General features: G+C 45.6%; 1 protein-coding gene across 13 annotated transcripts in view; it reads left to right on the top strand.

Annotated features, from left to right (window-relative positions):
- The window catches only part of NEK7 (NIMA related kinase 7), a 166,864-nt gene that overhangs the window by 3,544 nt on the left and 142,075 nt on the right, over nucleotides 1–21,245 (top strand). The window contains exon 1 of one of the 13 annotated variants that reach the window (XM_086342203.1): nucleotides 5,678–5,857. The exons of 11 other annotated variants lie outside the window; for them this stretch is intronic. The gene's annotated coding sequence lies outside the window, so the exon portion shown is untranslated. Of the gene's footprint in view, nucleotides 1–5,677; nucleotides 5,858–21,245 lie in introns of those variants that run through there. One more of the 13 variants, XM_086342193.1, reaches the window with a different exon arrangement.

The raw sequence follows: 21,245 nt of genomic DNA, 5'->3' as shown, positions 1-21,245 counted from the left end.
CTAAAACCTGTAGACTGCTGATTTTCTTTTGGTGATTAAATAGTTTGAGTATCTCTGTGTATTATATATCTTCCGTTTTAAGGAAAACAGAATATATTTCATTGTTTTCAGTGAGCAGTGGGAATGAGGAGAACAGATAGGTGGCCTTGAAGCATTTATTCATGTTTTCAAGCAGGATAGCTTCTTTTTTTAACCTTTGTTAAAATACTAGCTCTGGCACAGTATTTATATAATGAACTGATACAACCAGCTGTTTGGCAATAGCTGTCCAGAGTGTGTTCATCAAAATAGTGTGCAAATGAACGGAACACAAAATTGGTATTTAATTGGTCTATCGAGTTTTAGAAATGTACGTGTTTTCTATTATTTAGTGGAAACAGCCCTTTCTGTGAATCTTGCTGGTGGCCTTCTATTGATAATCACTGTGAGTCATTGAAGGAACTTTTTCATTCCAGGTTGCTTTCATATAGAACAGGGGCTTGTAGACTTTGTCTCAGAAGGGTGAGAGAGTAAATATTTTTGGCTTTGTGAACCTTGTGGTCTCTGCAGCTACTGCCACCGCACCCACTGGCATACCTGAACAGGTGGGTGTGGCTCTTCCGGTAAAACTTTAGAGTCAGGCTGGAGGCCCCCTCCTGCCCTGGAAGGTAACACACAGATCTAAACCTGAGTCTAGGATTGGTGTTTGGGCTGGTAGGGATTTTCCAGGGCGGCATTTTAGTCTTTCCTGGTCCTTTGATCCCTGTGACAATCTCTTGATCTTCCCCAATCCTCTTAGAATAATGCTCAGTTATTCATTGCCAGATCTTGTGTGTAATCTCAGAGACCTCATAACATTTCAACCTCTGTTAGACTTTTAGGGATTTCTGCTGTTCTTGCCTCAGGGGACCCCCTCACCCATCCTGCGATGTGCCAGCTCTCAGCTTCCTTCTTGATGCTAAGCCAAGATGGACCCTGATGTCAGACATTTATCTTTGCTTAACCGACAGATAAGACTGGAAGGAATGTCTTTTGGTGTGTTTCTTTAGCAGTTTTTGTTCTAAGTCTTCTGGAATGGCTGCCTTTGCTGCCTTTAGAAAGAATTTCTGGCATGAGTAAGAGTATGCACAGATTTTTGTCTTTTTAGAAAAACTGACTTAGTATTTTTTTATAAAAGACTTTTTTCCGGTTTTTTTTAAAAAAAAAACAAACTTCTAAAAAGGGCCTGCATTGTAAGGAGAGGCTGCCATCTGGGTGTTTGGGACCTGGGGTGTGCTTGGGGGTTGCCTAACTCTTTCCTTGGCATTCAGTAGAGTTAGCTGCCACTGACCTGGGTGTAGATAATGGAAAGAGCTTGAATGCAATGGAAAAGGCAAGAGCTGTGAGCTTACACACGCTTTCCCAGCCCAGCCCCAGTAAGTTCAGGGTGGGCAGAAATAGTGACCCCTCAGGGTGGGGCCTGGGGCTTCAGGGCTTACTGCCACCAGCTGCCACAAGCCTCCTCTCTTTGTGTGACCTCGCTGCACAAATACAATTTACTGTGTTTACCCAATGTGAAAAAGACGGAGGCCCAGGTTTCTCTTCTCTGCTGTGACCTTGGCTGAGCTACTCGATTTGTTGAGACCATAGTCTTCCCAGCTTGGGTCCCATCATTGCTTGGAGGAGTAAGTGACCGCATATTTTTAGAAGTAGGGTAGGAGGCTCCGTAGTGTTAATTTCGTCTCACCTTTTCTCTAAGGACGTTTGGTGCTGGAAACCCGCTTCTTCTCTGTTTCTTCTGCCAGGAGACCTCGCTGCCTACCCTCTCCTGGCCCAGCTGTATTGGAACAGGTTCCTTCTGGCTCCGCTGCCATTTCTGTCTTCTCTGCCTTAATTGTTCTTCCCTTTTGCCCTGTGTTGTTCATATTTATAATTTAATTGTTCCCAATAGGAGTTAATTTTTTACTATATTTTCGGGGGATGGGGCAGTAAACCTTAGTTCCTCAGGAAAAAACCACAAGAGGCTTGGGGGTTATATTTTGGACCAAAAAAAAAAAAGATGAGAGCTGCAAAAAGATACTTAAATACTAATTGAAAAATGGAAAAAGTTAGAATATTCTTTCTAGTATATTTCTACTATGCTTCCAATTCTTTTTTTTTTATTTGTGGTTTTTCTCATATTCCCATGTTTACCTGGAAAATTACTCTAATTTCTTTCTGATCATAACCATAACAAAGCCACATATCATCTATTATATTATTATTGGGAAAACAAAGCATGTGGACATGTTTATGAAAAACTGCCATACCTCTGAGACGTGAGGAGTTGCAGCTCTTCCACCGCCTCGTCTGTCTAACTGCTGGGCCCTACAATGAAATAATGTGATGCGTTTGCGTACTGTCGTAAAGATACCCAGAACCAGACGGTAGGTAATTTATTTCAGGCAAATAGCACGTCCTTATTTTAAGTAGTCATGTTTAGGCATGTTTTGCTACTTAACAAATACAAGTAAATTGAAAGACATTGTACAAAGAGGATGCTTCCTGGTGGATTGTTTTATAGCAGTAAATTGATGTTTCATTCTCAATGTCACATGGTAACCTATAGATTCACTTCTTTTTTTTTTAACAGTCTTTTACATTAAGACACGTTTAGAAGAGCATGGTAATGGGAAGTATTCAGTGAAAACGGCATTTTTTAAAAACATTTTTTGTCTACATCTGAAAGTTTTAGTAAAGTTTCTCCAGTTGATAAGTATTTTGATGGTTGAATGGCATACTCTTTTCAGCTTCACTTTGTCATCTTGAGCCCCAGAGTGTTCAGGGCATCAGCCATGGATGATGAGTTGCATTGTATCAGGTGGTTCTCCCCCTAGTCTTCTCGTCATTCTCATCTCTCTCTCTGTCTGTCTCTCTCTCTTGTCGGAAGGCATGTATTACACCGTGCTCAGTGGTATTGGGTGGGTGGGTGGGAGGGAGTCTGAGCTTCTGGCAGTTGCCCAGCACCCAGCCCCCAGGGAGTGGCTGCTGCCTCTTCCATGAGCAGCAAGCCCAGGGCTGGGACTGCCGGTGCTGCCCTCCCGGGGATCCAGGACCAGACCTGGCTGCTGGGGTCAGGCCCCAGCAGCTCCAGGTCCTGGGCTCCAGCACGTAGCACCTCCTGTGTTAGTTTCCTAGGGTGGCCCCAGCGAGTTAACTGGATGGCTGCAGACAGCAGAGGTTTACACGCGCTGTTCTGAAGGTCAGAAGTTGGGTTGTCCACCGGGCCGTGCTCCCCGTAAGGGCTCCCGGGAGCGTGTGCCCTTGGCTCTCAGCCCACATGTTGGTGGCCCTTCTGGGCCCTGCGTGATGGGTGGCCATCCCCGTCTCTGACCTGCCTCATGGCCACCTTCCTGTGTCTCCTCCTATCCTCAAAAGGACTCCAGTCTTACTGGATTAGGGTCGTCTGATGACCTCATCTTTGCTTCTGATCACTTACGCTTAAAATTTAACAAGCATGATCTAAATACTTTTTGTTTTTTTCTTCCAGTTTCTTTACCACACCAAAGATTTTTAGATTTCTGGTCTTTGTGTTCTGAGCAGAGTATTTAAGGTTGTATAGGGATTGTATTGTATCAGCACTAGAGGGACGCGGGCACCCAGGCCGTCCTGTACGTACGTCATCTGCAGCTTGTATCTTACTGCTCCCCCAGAACAGCTGTTCCAGAATCAAGTTTCCACTCACCCTTATTTTGTGGTTTCCCTTAGGAGACCTTAAGTGCGTAATTCACTGAATCAGATACTTTGAGAGCTGGAAGGAAACCTAAAAAGTCGTCTAAACTGACCTTTTCGTTTAATGTGAGAATAAACTGAAGCCCAAGGATGTGAATTTGCTAGTGCACATTCCTCCACATTCCACTGCATTCCCTAATAGTCCACACTGCCTCGTGTACCTCTCTGTCAGGCTCTTGGTGGTAGGCATGGTGTTTTGTTTTTTACTTCTGTTGGGTTAGCAGTCGTGCGTTCTTCAGGCAACAAGAAGAAATGCCACATGGTCTTTTTAGAAAAGAGTTGCTAATTTAAAGCTTTATTTATTTATGATGGGAGTCGGGCCCTGCTGCTCACATCATTCCGCTCCGGGGGTGGGCAGCTCTTGGGGCAGTTTATGCTTAAGAATCAGCCCCTCCTAGCAAGCACAGACAGCCTCTCAGCTCAGCTGCTGGCCAGGTACTATCGATGTCACTGTTTATCATCAGTGAAAATAAATGAGGTAAGTACATATAAGTCTAGAGATTTCCCTGTAGCTCAAACGGTAAAGAATCTGCCTGCGAGGCAGGAAGCCAGGGTTCGATCCCTGGATTGGGAAATTCCTCTGGAGGAGGGAATGGCAATCCACTCCAGTATTCTTGCCTGGAGAATCCCATGGACAGAGGAGCCCGGCGGGCTATAGTCCATGGGGTCGCAAAGAGTCAGACATGACTGAGAAACTAACACACACACAACTCTGCGTAAGAATTGAGTAAAAACCGAAGAGGAAATTCGGCTTCAGCAGTGGAAGAGGATAGTATCCCTAAGTGTTAGTGTTAGTTCTGTCCCAACCCAGTGGTCCCTGTGAGTGTGCTGCTTTGCTGGTCTCACATTTGGGGCATGTTCAGGGTGTTCTTCTTAGTGTGAAAACTCACCGCTGCCCCCGCCCCGCCACAGTTTGCTCTGCTTCAGGCCACAGCCCGGGGCCCCCGCAGAGACTTCGCTCTGCCCGCCCCTCCTGCAGCCCACGCTCACCCCGGGGCTTGCCACACCAGGCTTTCCTGTCTCTTGGATCTGGCCGAGCTGGCCCGCATTCAGGAAAAGTGCGATGACTCATCTGTTCCTCTTTCCATGACCGTCCTATTTCCATTGATAACACGGGCTGACTCCCTCCTTGTCCCTCAGCGCAGCCTTTGCGTGTGAGTGATGTTCTTAACCTGAGAGAGTGTGCATGGCCGTTTTAAAACTACTGTATCAGTAATTTTTTTTAAAAAGGCTCTTATTTATTTGGGCCACACCACATGGCGTGTGGGATCCTGGTTCCCTGACCAGGGATTGAACCCATGCCCCCTGCCCTGGAGGCACGGAGTCCCAACCACTGGACCACCAGGGAAGGCCCTCTCTCTGGTTTTTTTGTTTATCTTTTTCTTTAATTTGGAGCTTACCAATAAATCCAGGTCCCTTTTCCCACCATTTCTACTCCCCCCACCTTAAAAATATATATATACATATATACGTGTGTGTATCATAAATAGTACCAGAAGAGGCAGCTTGACAAAGTGAGTTTTGAAGTCCTGGACTGAGTCTGGGTTCATTTTTGTATGCTTTGAGATGGCAAGCGCAGGGTCTCAGGGTGAGCTGGGTTAAAATGCACAGGACGTGGCCTAGGAGTCAAGGAGCTGGGCGTGTGATTAGTGGTTCAGTTAATGGGAAGGCACCTGGGCCGCAGAGATGCGCTCAGGGTGCAGGGCGCCCTGACCCCCTGGGCGTGGTGCTGGGTGGGCACGCTGCCGTCCGAGGCCCCTTCTGTTCACAAGGTGGGCTGTCAACCTCGGAATGTCAGTGTTTCCAGACTCAGCCCTGGACACCAGTTTTTCTTCATTGTGAAGTCTGGGGGGATATTTGCATATGCATTGCGAGATAGTTGGAAAGAGGATCCAATTGGCTGCCCAGCCCTTGACATTAAGCTTTCTCTGGACTGGGAAGGCACAGCCACCTGCAGGCCTCGCCTCGGCCGTTGGCTCTCCGGGGATCTGCAGCAGCTGAAGGGTGATCCGGGGCTTCTGTCCACGCTGGGACCCTCCTTTCTCCAGTGTTCCCCTTCACTGTTCGCCCCACTTCCCCCCTGGGTCCCACCACTTCACAGGTTGAAGACAGAGATTTGAGGGTATCGGTAAGTAGCTCAAAGTGAGTAGACGGATCGTCTAAACACAGGTCTATCTTTGTGCCTGAAAACTCTCTCGGTTTTGATGAATTGCAGAAGATGGGAGACAGGCGTGAGCTGTAGTTTGTATCATCTCGCCTGGCTCACCTGTGCCTCCAGTCAGGACCCTGACTCACCTTTCCAGATTCGCTTCTTTACTCTCCCCTAAATGTTAGTTTCATCTGACAGCTCAACTCTTCATTTTTTGGTAAATTCTGTATCCTTTCCCTGTATCCTTTGCTCTCTGCTTTGTGATTTTCTCACTATTTTTATGCCTGTTTTTTTTTTTTTAATCAGTTGTTAAATCTCTGTGGTTAAAAATCATCTTTATCCTTTAAGGCTCTGCTCATATGTTGTACAAAAAACACAAAGACCTCTTCCTTCTTTAGGCCTTCGGTGCTTATCCACTGGCCCCGTGGTTGTGCTTGTCTCAGCGTCCTTCCTGGAATGTGTGCTTCTGGAAGGTGTGAATCACGCCCCGTGCACGTCTGTGTTTCCTGCAGGGCCTGGGACCTTTCTTGTCCGGACCAGCAGTTCAGGGAAGGCAGGTGATGGCGCCCAAGCGCCTGTGTGAGTCCGAAGGCCCCGGGGCAGATCCCTGCGTCGGCAGAGGTCCTGGAGGGCTGAGTGGTGGACTGCAGGCCCCGAGGGGGCAGGGCAGATCCAGGGCCTCGGGTGAGGGGGGTTTACTCTGCGAAAGGGCGAAGGTCTGACCTCCAGGTGCTCACTGTCAGACGGGGGTCTGGGCCTGGTGTCTGAACTCTGCATTGTAAAATTTGAAAGATTTCAGAGTGGGGTGAGGTGAGAGCCAGGACTGGGAGAAACTGGAGCATGCCAGGCAGGAAGTTGGTGGCAACCGGAGGGCTGTGGAGTCAAGATGGAGACCAGTTGGGCGGTTAGGTACGAATTAGAGGCTCGGCAGCCAGAACAAAGAAACAACTGAATTCCTCTAATTAGGAAGGACAGTAAACCAGGAAGAGGAGTCAGATGAAATTGATTTGAATCTGATTTGCTAAGCTGTTCACTCGGTATCCTTATGTTTGCCTTCCTTAGAGGCTGGCCTATTCCTAGTTCAAGGGAAGCAATTTGGCTTTCTGTAAAGGGAAAGGAACCTCTCTCTATCCATGAAAGGTGCTTTTATGTATATATTTGCTAAATTAATTCCATTATGATGTTCTAATAATCCCCTCCTGGGAAAATGTTGAACTAAGTTAATAAAGAAATTACTAGCTTAATACTTGAAATTATTCCCTTCTTAGGAATAATTCGTGTTGTGCTTAGTCTGACTCTTTGCAACCTTTTGCAACTCTTTGGACTGTAACCAACCAGGCTCCTCTGTTTATGGGGTTCTCCAGGGGATCTTCCTGATCCAGGGATCAAACCTGGATCTCCTGTGTCTCCTCCACTGCAGGCAGATTCTTTACCTGCTGCTGAGCCATCAGGGAATCCCCTTCAAATTGATGGAAAATTATCATTTCATTAGTGGTCATCAGATGCTGACATAGTAAAAACTTGTTCCACTTCCACACAGATACGTTTTATTTAGTTATCTTCATATTTTTCATTGCTGAAAGTTTGAGAGGATACTCAAAATGTCAGTAAGTATTTAAAAAAAACATTTAAGGTATTTATAAAACACCAGGCCACGTGGACCAGCGGTACATTTGTATATTCATGAATATATTCAGGAAGAAGCACATAGGAAATTAACCTGGGAAAACACCCAGAGATGGTGTATCAAAGGCCTTGAACATTGCTCGGAAGGTTGGCCCTTCCCTCTCCTGTGATGTAATGGTAGAGTGTTACTTGTACCTTGATGTTTTCAAGTTCTGTTTTTAATAGCAGTGAAAGCTGTAGTGCTTTGGTACCTCTTTATTTGGTTCTTAGTTAATGGCAGGTCAGGAACTAGCATCAGAATAGAAGCAAGATTGTTGTAGAGGGAATTTGTTAAAAAAATTTGTTAAAAAAATGTCTTAAGCTTAGTTTGGCTTATGAGATGTGTGAAGAAGTTTAGTTTATATTTGAAAATCCAGACTTCAGTGATACTATAGTATACTTTAAAGTTACCAAGAAAAAGTAAAATTACCAAGAAGAGGGGCTGTTTTTTCTTTTTTTAAACAAATTCCCCTTTAGTATCCTCTGACTTTCTCCCCTTTTAAAATTTAGGATTGCATTAGATTTATTTATCTGTCCACCTGTTGATTCATTCAAGACCTTCTCCCCATTTGTAGGTAGGGTTTTCCCCTCGTTTCAAGCCCTCCAACTACTGTCTGTAGAATACCTTCTGATCCCTTAGTCTCCTGTGTGTGTGTGTTAGTTGCTTAGTCCTGTACGACTCTCTGCAACCTCATAGACTGTAGCCCGCCAGGCCCTTCGTGGGGTTCTCCAGGCGAGAGCACTGGAGTGGGTTGCTATTTCCTTCTCCAAAAGGAACTATAGAAAGAAGGAAAGTGAAGTCGCCCAGTCGTGTCCGACCCTTCGCGACCCCCTGCAGCCCGCCAGGCCCCTCGTCTGTGGGCTTCTCCAGGTGAGAGCTGGAGTGGCTGCCATCGCCTTTTCCACTTAGTCTCCTACCCGCGGTTCGGGCTTCGGTGCCTGCTCCGCCGCAGCTGGCTCGCGCCCTCCTGCCCCGCGGCGGTGGCCTCGCTGTCCCCACCCCGTCCTCTGCTCTGGGTCGGCTCTCCCACTGCCCTTCGAGTCGACTTGCCGGCCGCCGCCTGCGTGGACCCCCTGTCAGCTCTGCTCCCGGCAGTCCCTGCCCGGCGTCTGGTGGAATCCTGGTTTCCTGATGTTGTGAAGTCTGTGTCTCCCCTGCGAATAACCTGAGAGGTCGCGATTGCCTCCCTTTTTGTGCATTTCGCGTTCTCAGCAGCAGTCGTAGACACAGTGACTGTGCCCACAGCGGCAGGACGAGCTGCGGAGGACCAGAAAGTAGGAGAACCGGGTGTCCAGGGAGGCCCTGCGTTTGCGCAGGGGTCTGGGGGCATCCTTTACCTGCAGCTCCGGCACTTTGTTCTCAGCCTCCCTGCCCCCATCTCTGAGTAGCTGTGGCTCTTCCTTGAAATGGGGTGAAATAAAGCACTGAGAGACTTCACTTTCTTGCAGACTCTTAGGACGGTTTATGTGTCATGGTGTATGCTTCCTTGTTGAAGGCAGGGGAGTGCATGTCTTTGATTGTAAAGGGGTTTATTCACCTCTGCATTTATTGGAGCATCTAGTTTTTTTGCGGCTGTGGCTTTGTCCTCCTTCATAAACAGGGGGGTGATCATGGGGTTACAGGAGGAACAGACTTTGTCCCGCATGGTGTCGGAGGCATCTCACAGCTCTGTGCAGTCCTCTTGCCACTGGTCTTTTCGTGCCATCATGGTGCTGAGGTGTTCACCCACGCTGAGCACCATCAAATCAAAATGAGTGTCAGAGTGGTGTGAAATCCTCCAGTTAGCTGGGGAAAGGAGAGTTGAAATGCTCTGTTTCAAGGCAGAGGAGACAGTTTGGGGTAAAGTTCTCATAGTGCCTGACAGTGGGGAACCAGGGAGAAGAAATACTAGCCAGATCAGCGTCGAGTACAAGCCTGCTGTCTGCACAGAGCGCAGGGCGGCATCCTGTGTTCTCATGGAGTCTCCTTTCATCACAGCGACCCGAGTTCAGGACAAACCCGCCTCTGTCCCGGGCGGGGAGTGACACCCTGCTCAAGTCCTAGTTTGGTTGCCTGGGGGACTCCTGGTGACACTCTCCGGGGGCAGCTGGTCACCTGTGGCTCAAACACCGCAGCGGGGTCTGGCGAGGGGGCAGCTCCGGGGTCACTGGTGTGGAAAGGGGAGCGGGGTAGCCTCTCTGGGAGGGCACGTCCATGGCTCCTCACCTTTGCTCGTGTACAAGGGCTGCTGGTGCTGCTGCTAAGTCGCTTCAGTCATGTCTGACTCTGTGCGACCCCACAGATGGCAGCCCACCAGGCTCCCCCGTCCCTGAGATTCTCTAGGCAAGAACGCTGGAGTGGGTTGCCATTTCCTTCTCCAATGCATGAAAGTGAAAAGTGAAAGTGAAGTTGCTCAGCCGTGTCCGACTCTTGGCGACCCCACGTACTGTAAGCGACCCCATGGACTGTAACCTTCCAGGCTCCTCCATCCATGGGATTTTCCAGGCAAGAACACTGGAGTGAGCTGCCATTGCCTTCTCCAGTGTACAAGGGCAGTTTCACTAAAAGGTAGGTCAGTACTCCATGAATCGTGGGAGAAACTAAAGGTTAACTTGTGTGTTGCTATCTGACTTGAGCTGTAAGTATAGCATGTAAGGTATTTTCTTGTGAAGACCTGAATAATGCAGTTTCCATCCTTTATATACCTGTGCTTTTTTTAAAAATCAATTTATTTTAATTGGAGGATAATTACTTTACAGTGTTGTGGTGGTTTTTTGCCATGTGTTGACATGAATCAGTCATGAGTGCACGTGTCCCCCAGCCTGAACAACCCCCGCCCACCTCCCTCCCCACCCCATCCCTCTGGGTTGTCCCAGAGTACCGGCTTTGGGTGTCCTGCTTCATGCATCGAACTTGCACTGGTCATCTATTTTACATATAGTAATAACCTGTGCTTTCAAAGTCTCTTACTGTCTGCCAGCTTGCTAAAATTTTTATCATTTCTTTAGTCAGAGGAGTGGATTTCTGCAGAGTCAGAAGGTTTCTGAAAACAAAACTTAAGTAGCTGTCAATCATATAGTTCCATTTTGAGTGTGCATCTGGCATCACTGTTAATCAGATCTTCAAACTTTTGTGAGTCCTTTATGTTTAAAGTCTCGGTAGCTTCCTCAGCATCATGTGCTTGTCATTCCTGCTGTTGATTTAAAATAGTCATCTTTACTCTTTGGATAGTAACTTCCTAAAGTATAGTGTCACACGACACGTGTGCCAGAGAAAGTAGATTTGTTTCAACTGAATGTAGAAGTTTGGTGTGATTGCGGTCTGGGTGCAGAAGAGCAAGAGGGGCTTCTGGGTGCAGGGCAGGGCTTCAGGGCAGGGGGCTGCAGCATGGGAGGGGGTGGGGGGGCACAGGGCAGGGCTGCAGGGCGGGGCAGCAGGAGCAACAGGATTTGGCAGAGTTTCCTGAGGATGTCTGCCCAGCAACTGCCTCACGGAATTGCTTCAAAGCCTGGTTGGGTTCTGTGACATCGAGGAGAATGTGACTGTAGTATCCCACTGCGCACACGGACCACACCTCCTTTACCGCCCGTCTGCCCGTGGGCGTCTGGGCCATTTCCATGCCCTGGCTCCTGTGAATACTGCTGCAGTGAACACTGGGGTGCAGTGTCTTTTTGAATTGTAGTTTTGTCTGGATATAACCAGAATATGCCCTTTGCCCATTCCACTCTTTAGGTTGTCCTTTTCTTACAAATTTGTAGGAGTTTTATTTTTATGTATTCTGGGTAGTAATTGTTTGCCTACTCTATAGTAACTGTTTTCTCCTTTGCTCATGGTGCCCTTTCCAGTGATCAGATTTAGTTTCTCAGTAGGTAAACCTTAAAATACACAATTTAACCATGACTTACTTGATAAGTAAGCTCATCGAGAAGCCTTAGTAGAAGCTAGGGCAGTTCCGTGTAACTGTGGAGCCAGTGGCCTTTCCTACCTGCTTTGCTCCATCTTTTCTTAATTTTCTGTTAATTTAAATTTGCTGTCAAAGTCTGCGCACGGTAAAAAGGAGGTCAGGTGACCCAGAGGTCTGATTATTCTGCCTCTTCTTCTGAGGGGCGAGGATGGGCAGGAAGGGGGCAAGGCAGCAGTTCTCATGGACGTCGAGGGGCACATGTGATCTGTTTTGCTGGACACTAACTGTGTCCGTCTCACCTGATTTTCCATTGGGAATATCTGTTGTTATGACTGACGCAGGTCTCGGGAGAGTGGTGGGGCCTGGGTGCGGGTCAGTGGAGAAGTTTCTTGGCGGGGATGCGGGGAGACCTGGTGGGCGACCTGGCTTCCCTCCTGGGCTCCAGGGCTCCTCTCCTTGCCTGGTGTTGCGGAGCGTCAGAGGGAGGGGGTGAGAAGAAGGCTTTTAAAGCCACTTTGTAGTTTACCGCAAACTAGTCTGGGCAGATGGAGAAGGCAATGGCACCCCACTCCAGCACTCTTGCCTGGAAAATCCCATGGATGGAGGAGCCTGGTGGGCCACAGTCCATGGGGTCGCTAAGAGTCAGACACGACTGAGCAACTTCACTTTCACTTTTTCACTTTCATGCATTGGAGAAGGAAATGGCAACCCGCTCCAGTGTTCTTGCCTGGAGAATCCCAGGGACGGGGGAGCCTGGTGGGCTGCCGTCTATGGGGTCGCACAGAGTCGGACACGACTCAAGTGACTTAGCAGCAGCAGTCTGGGCAGAAAGGAGGACCTTGGAGGTTCAGGAATAGTATGTAGAACCGTGTGTCGCAGCGGACATGTGCCAAACAGATGAATAAGCAGCAGTTAATAAGTTTTTTTTTTTTTAATAATAAGGATAAAATGTAAAATCATGAGTTAATTCAGGAAGATCTATTGAATTTTTCCTTTATTTAAATGAGCAGTGTTTTTCATTTTTTTTGTGATGATTGTTTGGTTAGGGAGTGCTTGTTACAGACAAAAGACTGTTAGAACAGATGACCTTACAATACATAATTCATACTCATTAAAGTGTTTCCAAGTCCTCGCTTGTATTCCATGGGGCCTTATCAGCTTTGTTATGATAGAATTCACTACTATGAATTATTTAGTATTCTATTATAGTATACTGTTCAAAAGCAGATGATCATGTGAATTTGAACTTGTTAGGTCCTGATTGTTTGACCTGTGTTCCATGTAACTTCTTGTTTTATAAATCTGGTTATTTAACAAGTGTGTTTATAGGACTTTCCTGTGTATTGGAGGTGAAAAAAAAATGAAGCGATCGAGTCTGCTCTTAAATAGGAGTTGCTGAAGGCAGTGGCACCCCACTCCAGTACTCTCGCCTGGAAAATCCCATGGACAGAGGAGCCTGGTGGGCTGCAGTCCATGGGGTCGCTAAGAGTCGTACTCGACTGAGCGACTTCACTTTCACTTTTCACTTTCATGCATTGGAGAGGGAAATGGCAACCCGCTCCAGTGTTCTTGCCTGGGGAATCCCAGGGACGGGGGAGCCTGGCGGGCTGCTGTCCATGGGGTCGCACAGAGTCGGACACGACTGAAGCGACTCAGCAGCAATGTTGTTTTTGGACCTGGAGGTATTGGACCCCAGATGCTTAGAGGACTGCTTCATTAAAATGCCCAGGGACAGGTTACTTAGAGGGGTGTTTCATAAAGGGTCACCTGAGTGTGAAGCAGGGTCGCCAGGCAGGTTAGCTGGGAAGCGAGTTTCAGCCAGGATGGCTCTGTGTCCGAGGCACACAGGCGTGGAGGAGCCTGGCATTTGGGAGACGTGACGATGGTTCATTAAGGCCAGAGGGGAGGACGTGTATGCGAGCCAGTAAGGAGCATGGCTGAGAAGAGAGCTTCATTCCTCAAAGGGTTTTAGGCGGGATTGTGACATACCATGTTTTTGTTTTAGATTGATCATGACAGTGGGTGTGTAGAGTAGGAAGTACGTTACCCAAGAACATTTCATAGATTGTAATAGTCGCAAGGGCTTGGGAGAAGCCGAGGGGGGTCTGGGAGGTAGACTGAACGGGCGGTGGGGACTCGTGGAGGTGAGGGGGTCGAAGGTGTGGTGTGGCCAGGGAACTGTATGCCCGGGCGACAGGCAGTGCCATTCCCTGAGAAGGGGATTCAGAGTAGGCTGGATTTGAGGGGGTTGGGATCGTAGGCATTTCTGCTTTGGCTCATCAGGCAGAGGTAGGGTGGGAAATGAGATTCCAGAGCTACTAGCTCATAAATCATCAGTATGTAGGAGGCAGGTTCTGTGCCAGCTGAAAATGCATCCTTATCGATTTAAATAATCAAGGGACTTGCCATTAAAGGAAACCTGAGCAAGCAAATCAGCAGAATTGCTCATTGATCATAGAGCAAAAGATGTATTTTGCGTGGAAATGAAATAATTTCCTTATCACGCCCTTATGGTGGTGACTCAGGTTGCTAGCTTGATTTATTTCAGGCAGATGCTAGATTAAGTAGTAGAAAATAGAGTAGCCAATAATTGATAAAAGTAAGTCCCTGGAACTTGGGTCGTCATCCAAGAAATTGGAAGAAATCAATGTTCTCTTTAGTGTCACAGAATACTGGAGGTAATGGTCAACTACTGCAGAGAACAAAACCCAGTGTCGTGGCCAAAACAGTGTGTGCACAGCAAATGACTGTTCACGTGTGAAAAGGGAGTGATGGTTCAGGTTTCAGTGATTAGAGAAAATGTGTTGCATGTGTGTCCTTTAGAAAAAAAATACTTAGAGATGTACTATAGGAGTAAAATTAAAAAAAAAAAAAAAACTAAGTTTGGGAGGGGGCCATCTTTGTACAAAAGCGCTGGGAATGAGCATGGGAGCAAATTACATGTAAAAGCAAGACTAAACAGGAGTTATTCAGGATTCGAAATAGTAAGAATGCCAGGAATAACTTAGGTGGGCTATGGCTATAGAACCTGTAATCTAAGAGTTTGGGGATGGGGTGAGCATTAGAGGGGAAAGTAATGGCATTGTCAGTCCTTGGCTGCCCTGGATTGGATTGTATGTCACAAGATGGATTTCATTTCTCCTTTGATGCTCAACCAGAAACTGGTCAATGGAGAACTTAGAAAACCTTGAAAGTCACCGTTAGCAGAATTTAAAACAGAGTGGGATATATGTTTGTTTTCTTGGGGTTCCCTGGCGGCTTAGACTTGAAAGAATCTGCCTGCAGTGCAGGAGACCTGGGTTGGATCCTTGGTTGGGAAGATCCTCTGGAGGAGGGCATGGCAACTCACTACAGTATTCTTGCTTGGAGAATCCCATGGACAGAGAAGCCTGGTGGGCTATAGTCTATGGGGTTGCAAATAGTTGTACGTGACTGAGCAACACACATACACACACACACATGTTTATTTTCTGAGTAGTTGGATAGGATTAAGGGCATGGTCCCGCATGGCAAGAGATGAAAAAAAATAAACATAAAGGAAACAATAAGACTATAAAAAACAAATATTAGTAAACCAATTTACATTAAATGTATTTAATATATTAAACATGTTAAATTTCTGTTTTAAAAGATGGACTCAACCTAAAAAATAATCCTTAACTACATCCTGTTTTCAGAAGATACCTTAGAGCAAAGAAACCCAGAAAGGTTAAAAAGGGAGGTCAAGATTTATAAGGAATACACAACAGAAAAGACAGAAGGTTAACAGTAAGAATTTCAAAGTAGAATTGAGTGAAGAAGCACCAGGTACAGCAAAGGGCAGGCTTCCACAGTTGACTCACCGCAATCAGCAGAGCCGTAACTGCAGAACGGGAGGTGCACGAGTTGCCTTCACAGCAGACTTTTCCGCCCAGTTTTTATATGTTTCATAAGATTAAATGAATGGGAATCTTTCTATTCATGCCCTTGAGTTAATATATTTTTAACACGAAAAATGGGACCAGAAGAGAACATTTAAATACAATATCAACCAAACTGTGTTCTACAGATTACCAGAGTCCTCCAAGATATTCATAGAAGTTCTGTGGAAGGAATTAGTGCCTAGACAATTCTAGAAAAATCTGTAGGGTGCCACCTTGGAGAGCCACAGTGCGCTCTTTAGCATATTAGGGTCTCCAGGAAGCTGAGCCCAGCATTAGTTTAGCCCAGTATTTGGTAGACACCTTTATGATCCGTCTCCTCTTTCTCTCAACTTAAGGGGATCTGGTGTTTTAAGGAACAGTTGGGAAAACACTGGTGAATACTGGTGTACACTCTGTAATCAAATGAAGACTTAAGGAGCAGTTGAAGAGCCTTTGATTAATCACAGAAGGTTTATCTGACCAAGAAAGGTTTATCTGAGCATATGCAGATGGCCTGATAGGAGAGATCTAGTTATGCAATTCATTACCTTGTTTGGTTCAGTGAGAAAACTTGATAAGCTTGCTAGAGCAGAAAAGCATTTAATGTCATTTGGTACCTCCCCCCCCCCTTTTTTTTTACATTAAAAAAAAGCCTCTTAGAAAATTGGGAATATTGTTTGATATGGAATATAGTCATTATCATAATCTGTTGCAATTTCATAGAAGTTCGTCTTTATTGTTTCTTATCTGCTATATTTTAGGCTCTTTGAGAGAAGGAAAGTTAATTTTTACATTTTATTGTCACCCATTCTAATATAGGACCTTGTATTTTATGTATTGTATAGCAATTTGTCAAATAAGAACATTATTTGAAAGTGTATCCTTATGTAAATTTTAGATTAAAAATGGATTATAGTAAAAATGATTTTCCTTTATGTAAAATCTTTTTAAAGTGTGAAATATACGACTTCTCAAAACTGTTACAGACAGTCTTCAGGATGGGCCCCCATGCTTACTTTATTCATTGTCCAGCAAACCTTGACACTCTGGGATTTAAATCTTGTCTAACAGTCAAGTAACAGGGGCATTTATAGACATTCTTGAGCAGTAAAGGGGTATTTACAAGTACTGTTTTTAAAAAGGATTATCCTGGCCAGAAGGATTCTTCTTGGTAAAGCAGGATGCCTGAGAGGAAGACTCTTGTAATGGTGCAAGGTTCATTTAGGAAATAGGGGATTTGGGGACCCAAGGCTGGCTCAGAACTCCCCAGGATGTGGTTGGCTTTTGAGCTAATTTCTCTATGGTCTTGAGGACTGCATTCCAGCTCATGAAACCCTAGCTCCGAACTGTGGCTTTACAGAGCTAGAGAAAATGTTCACATGCAGATTTCTGCAGTCTTTAGGAAGAAGCTGCAGTTACTGAGGCTGTGTGTGCGGGTGTGTGTGTGTGTGTGTGTGTGTGTGTGGGACCAGGCACAGACAGGATGAGCTTTATATTGATTTATAGGAGTCAGGAAACCTGGAGTTCCATTCTTTTCTTCTGTGGCAATCTTGGATAAGTCATGTAACTTCTGTCTTTGGAGTTTTCTCACCTGTAACCTGGAAGTTATTCCTCCCTGCACTGTGATGTTTTGAGAAGTTGCCTGTGATAACATTTTAAAATTCCCAGACTCTGGGTATAAGAGGTCACTGAAGCATGTTGGTACTTATTTTACTGGAAGAGGACATATGAACATAGAATTTGGAAACCCTAAAAATCATGGGATTAAGAAAACATGAAGATCTTTTTTCCTTTTTCTTTTGGGTTTTCAAGTAAAAATTAAGCATGTAGTTTTAACTTAAAAATTTAAAGTTTTAAATTTAAAAGACTTTGTATTACAGAGAAAATTAATAGTAAAGTTGTGTCATGATTCAGAATCAGTATTTACATTGCTAGCATTTTGTTAGTTATTCTATTCAGTATTTACACAAAAATCTGCTGTTTTAACTGTGTAGTAAAGAGTAAAGTGTCCATGAGATCCTGCAGGCAAGAATACTGGAGTGGGTCGCCAGGCTCTTGTCTGGGGGATTTCCCCAGCCCAGGGCTCGAGCCCAGGTCTCCGGCACTGCAGGCAGACTGTATCTGAGCCACCAGGACTGTGTAGCTCGGTGCAAACGTGACAGAAGAGGTTTGGACCAGGTTTCTTCTCTCTGTAACAATTTTCTGGAAGAATGGGGAGGTTTTTCCTCACCTGACAGATGGTAAAGGAAAGACATTGAGAAGGCAGCTGGACTTCCAGGCTTGTTTTTGCTGGATGGTGACAGAGTCTTAGCTGGAATTCATAATTTTTGTTGTTACCACATTTCCCATTTGAGCACAGCATCTTTTGTTGATGATTATGACTTTGTAATATTTCATAGTTGTAATAGTCTTTTAGGAAGATAGTCAAATGGTGTTTGGCTTTTTTTTATTGGTTTGAAGAATCACAATACAAAGCCACAAGGATTATTTTCTGTAAGAGGACATACGTTTTTTTCCTTTGAGAAAACAAATTCTCAGGCTTATTAAATAAATATGTTCATATAGTCATTTACTAGAAATAGAAGTGTGAATAAGTAATGGGCTTATAGCTCACACATTTTTCCATGTTGATTTATAATAGGAAAAACTGTATATAAAGTGTTTCATGAAATGATCCTCTAAATATGCATTCATAAAGTGATTGACCTCTCTTTTAATATAGGAGAAATATCTATATGGAAAAGGTTAAAAGGGAATAAGTTACGAAACTGAGGATGTCACCCGTTTTATATGGTTTGCCGCGTTAACTTTATACACGTAATAGTTCCCATGCTACCTTGATGAGATAATTATAAATCAGAATCTTAGAGCATCACATCATCTTTAAATAGTTCAGTAGAGAATAGCAAACCCAGTAGTATTAACTTGATTTTTTTTTTTGGGGGGGTGGTGAGGTCAAGCCTGTAGTTGAAACGTCTTAAGAACAAAGCAAAAACTATTCCTTCTTAGTATTTCAGATTTCAGATTAATCGGTCAGGGTTTGTTTTTCAGTAGGGTTTTCCTCCATGAAGACTCTGATGGAGGGCCTTTAGGAATGGCTTCCTCGGGCTTCCTCTCAAGGCTGGGACTGAACTACAGCAGCCCAGGCTCCCAGCTTGGAGCTGCTCCGCTTGAATCAGAATGTCAGGAAGCTCTGCGTTTGTGCAGCGCGACTTAACTTATTTCAGAGGAAATCAGAATTTGGCGGATGTTTGAGACTGGAAGGGACTTTGGAATTCAAGCCATCCAATACTTCATTCGATACTTGAGGTAACTGAGGCTCAGAGCCTTCAGTCGGACATTACACACAAGGTTGCTGGTAAAAGTGGGTTGAGTTGTATTCTCTGTGTCGTATTCAAATGCTCTTCTCCCATGGTTGTTACTTATGTTTGTGAGCGTCTCCTTAATAACATCACCCAAGAAGTAAACAGGAGCAGTAAAGTTCTGCAGAGGTAGGTTATAGGACTCTTAGATTTCATTCAGGGCTGTAACAGAGGAAATGATTATTTGAGAAATTTCTCCTCGGTGGTAGGCTAATCCACAAATTGTATTTAAAATATGATTTGTTAACGTTTAACAAAATGCTGTAAAGCAAATCAATTTCTGCATGAAAGGGGCTGTGCTTGAAGACCTCATTAAGCTTTGACAATTAATGAAATAACTACATTTGTTAGTACATTGGGTTTTATGTTAATACACTTACCTTTGACACATTAAACAGAAGCGTCAAGTTCCACATAGTCAACTGTAATGGACATTTTTGATATCAAAACTAAAAGTCCGGGGTGTCCCTGCTGGTCCAGGGGCTCCGTGCTCCCAGTCAGGGGCCTGGGTTTGATCCCTGGTCAGGGCGCTAGATCCTGCGTGCTGCAGCTCGGTGTTCACAGGCCACAACCAGAGATCCCGCATGTCCCAGCAGTGCTTGCGTGCCGCAGATAGGACCTGGTGCAGCCAAGTGAGGAAAACAGTCTTTAAGAAAGACTTTAAATCCCTTAAGACGTAGAGATGTGCGTAATCTGACAGCCAGCTTTCAGTTCGGAGGCTGTTCTTGGACATGATAGTGGTTTTGCCACTCTTGAGTTTTCTCTTTTGTTTAAGTCATGTATTAAATAATAAGTAGGTCTGTTTGGCCTCTGTTTCCAAGTGGGCAAGGCTGCTTTAATCTCTGCGGCTTTGAGCTGGAGAGAGGACAGTGGTGAGTAAGGGGGAGTGTGGGAGAGAGAAAGGCTGCCTGGTGTCAGCCCGCCTCCTCCTCACAGCCCACGGTTCTGGTCCTGGGCTATGACTTGCTCGGTTTTCTGGTTGGTGTGGCCTGCGATTTTGGTTTCTGTAGGTGTTACACATAGTTAAGTCATATGAAAAAGTCCTGCAGGGATTTTAGGTTTATTTTTTTGGAAATATTACTTCTGGTTTTAGATTTTAGAAACTGTTACTTTTCAGCCCTCTATCCTTTGTTCCATGATATCTACTCAGGGGCTTAACCATACTTGACTGTTTCAGGGAAGCGTAATCCAGCTAATCAGCAGCCGTCAGGCCCTGCAGCTCGTGAAGGCAGCTCGTGCAGGGAGACTGAGAGCCGTCTGTGATCACGGATTTGGTAGCCCTGAGCGATGGTGTCACTGACAGCATGGTGAGGCCCTCGGCGCCTGGGAGGGACCATAGAGGGGGCGCATCCTCCTGGCTCCAGGGGACACGGCGGGGCAGGGGGCCCCGGCTGCTGGGCTTTGCCTGGAAGCCCTGGCGATAGGTGAAGTTAGGACTTCTGCAGCTCAAAAACGGGCCAGTTTGGCAAAAAGCGTGGGGCAGGAGGCTCTGATTCATTGTCTGTGTGGCTGCCAAAGTGGAATTTGTGAAATGGAAAACCAGCTCTGACGCCCCGTCTGAGAACCAGCCAGTCTTCCGAGGCTGCGTGCAGTAGCAGGAAACCCGAGCCTGCCCTTGACTTTCCATGGGCTGCGTCTCCTCTGAAGCCTCTTCTGGGCTCGGAGCTCTTCCAGGGAAGGCTCCCTTTGTTGTTCGTCTCTTTATCCTTGGTACCCGCCAGCTCCACAGAAGGGAGTCAGTACCTTTCTTTAGGATAAATGGAACTGTAATTCCAGCCTAAGGAATTTGTACTTAATTTTAAAAATGGTGGAGAACAATTAGACATTTTTAAGCACAAGAATGATATGGTGAAGGTATTCTAGGATCTTTACCAACAATAGATTATTATGATGCAAGCCTTCTAAACATTATGCTCTGAAACGCCTCAGCCTTAGAGTAAATACACATTTGTAGTCTCAGATATTTGGGTAAGTTAACTGATGGAGCCGCTCCTTGCTGCTCTTGTTCAGTCACTAAGTCTCATCCTCTGTCGTCCCCTTCTGCTGCTCTCAATCTTCCCAGCATCAGGGTCTTTTCCAATGACTCGGCTCTTTGCAAAAGGTAGCCAAAGTATTGGAGTTCAGCTTCAGCATCAGTCCTTCCAATGAATACTCAGGGTTGATTTCCTTTAGGATAGACTGGTTGGATCTCCTTGCTGTCCAAGAGACTCTCAAGGGTCTTTTCCAGCTGCTCTTCTTAATTTTACCTGAAGTAGCATCTAGAGTCAGTTTTAACCACTGCTTTTTAAGTTCACCGAGACGGAGCAGGATTAGGTAGCCTTTATTTTTTTATTCCTTTGGTGGATATTTGAATGTCTCCTCTGTGCCTGCCACATTCGAAGCTTTGGCAGACACGGCGGTAATGGGACACAGAGTGTGTGACTGCAAGAAGCATTTTTAATGCTTGAATGACTGAGAACCCTAGAGGGGCTCAAAAATCATGTGAAGAGAACGTGTCAGTAAAGAAACATTTTCCTTTGCGCTCTTCATATGTTTCTGAGGGACATCGCTAGTG

The sequence above is a fragment of the Bos grunniens genome, chromosome 16, assembly GCF_055505025.1.
Source record: "Bos grunniens cultivar Pamir isolate PY7600 chromosome 16, Bosgru_T2T1.0, whole genome shotgun sequence".
Taxonomy (NCBI): Eukaryota; Metazoa; Chordata; class Mammalia; order Artiodactyla; family Bovidae; genus Bos; species Bos grunniens.
This window is presented reverse-complemented; position numbering and strand designations above follow the sequence as displayed.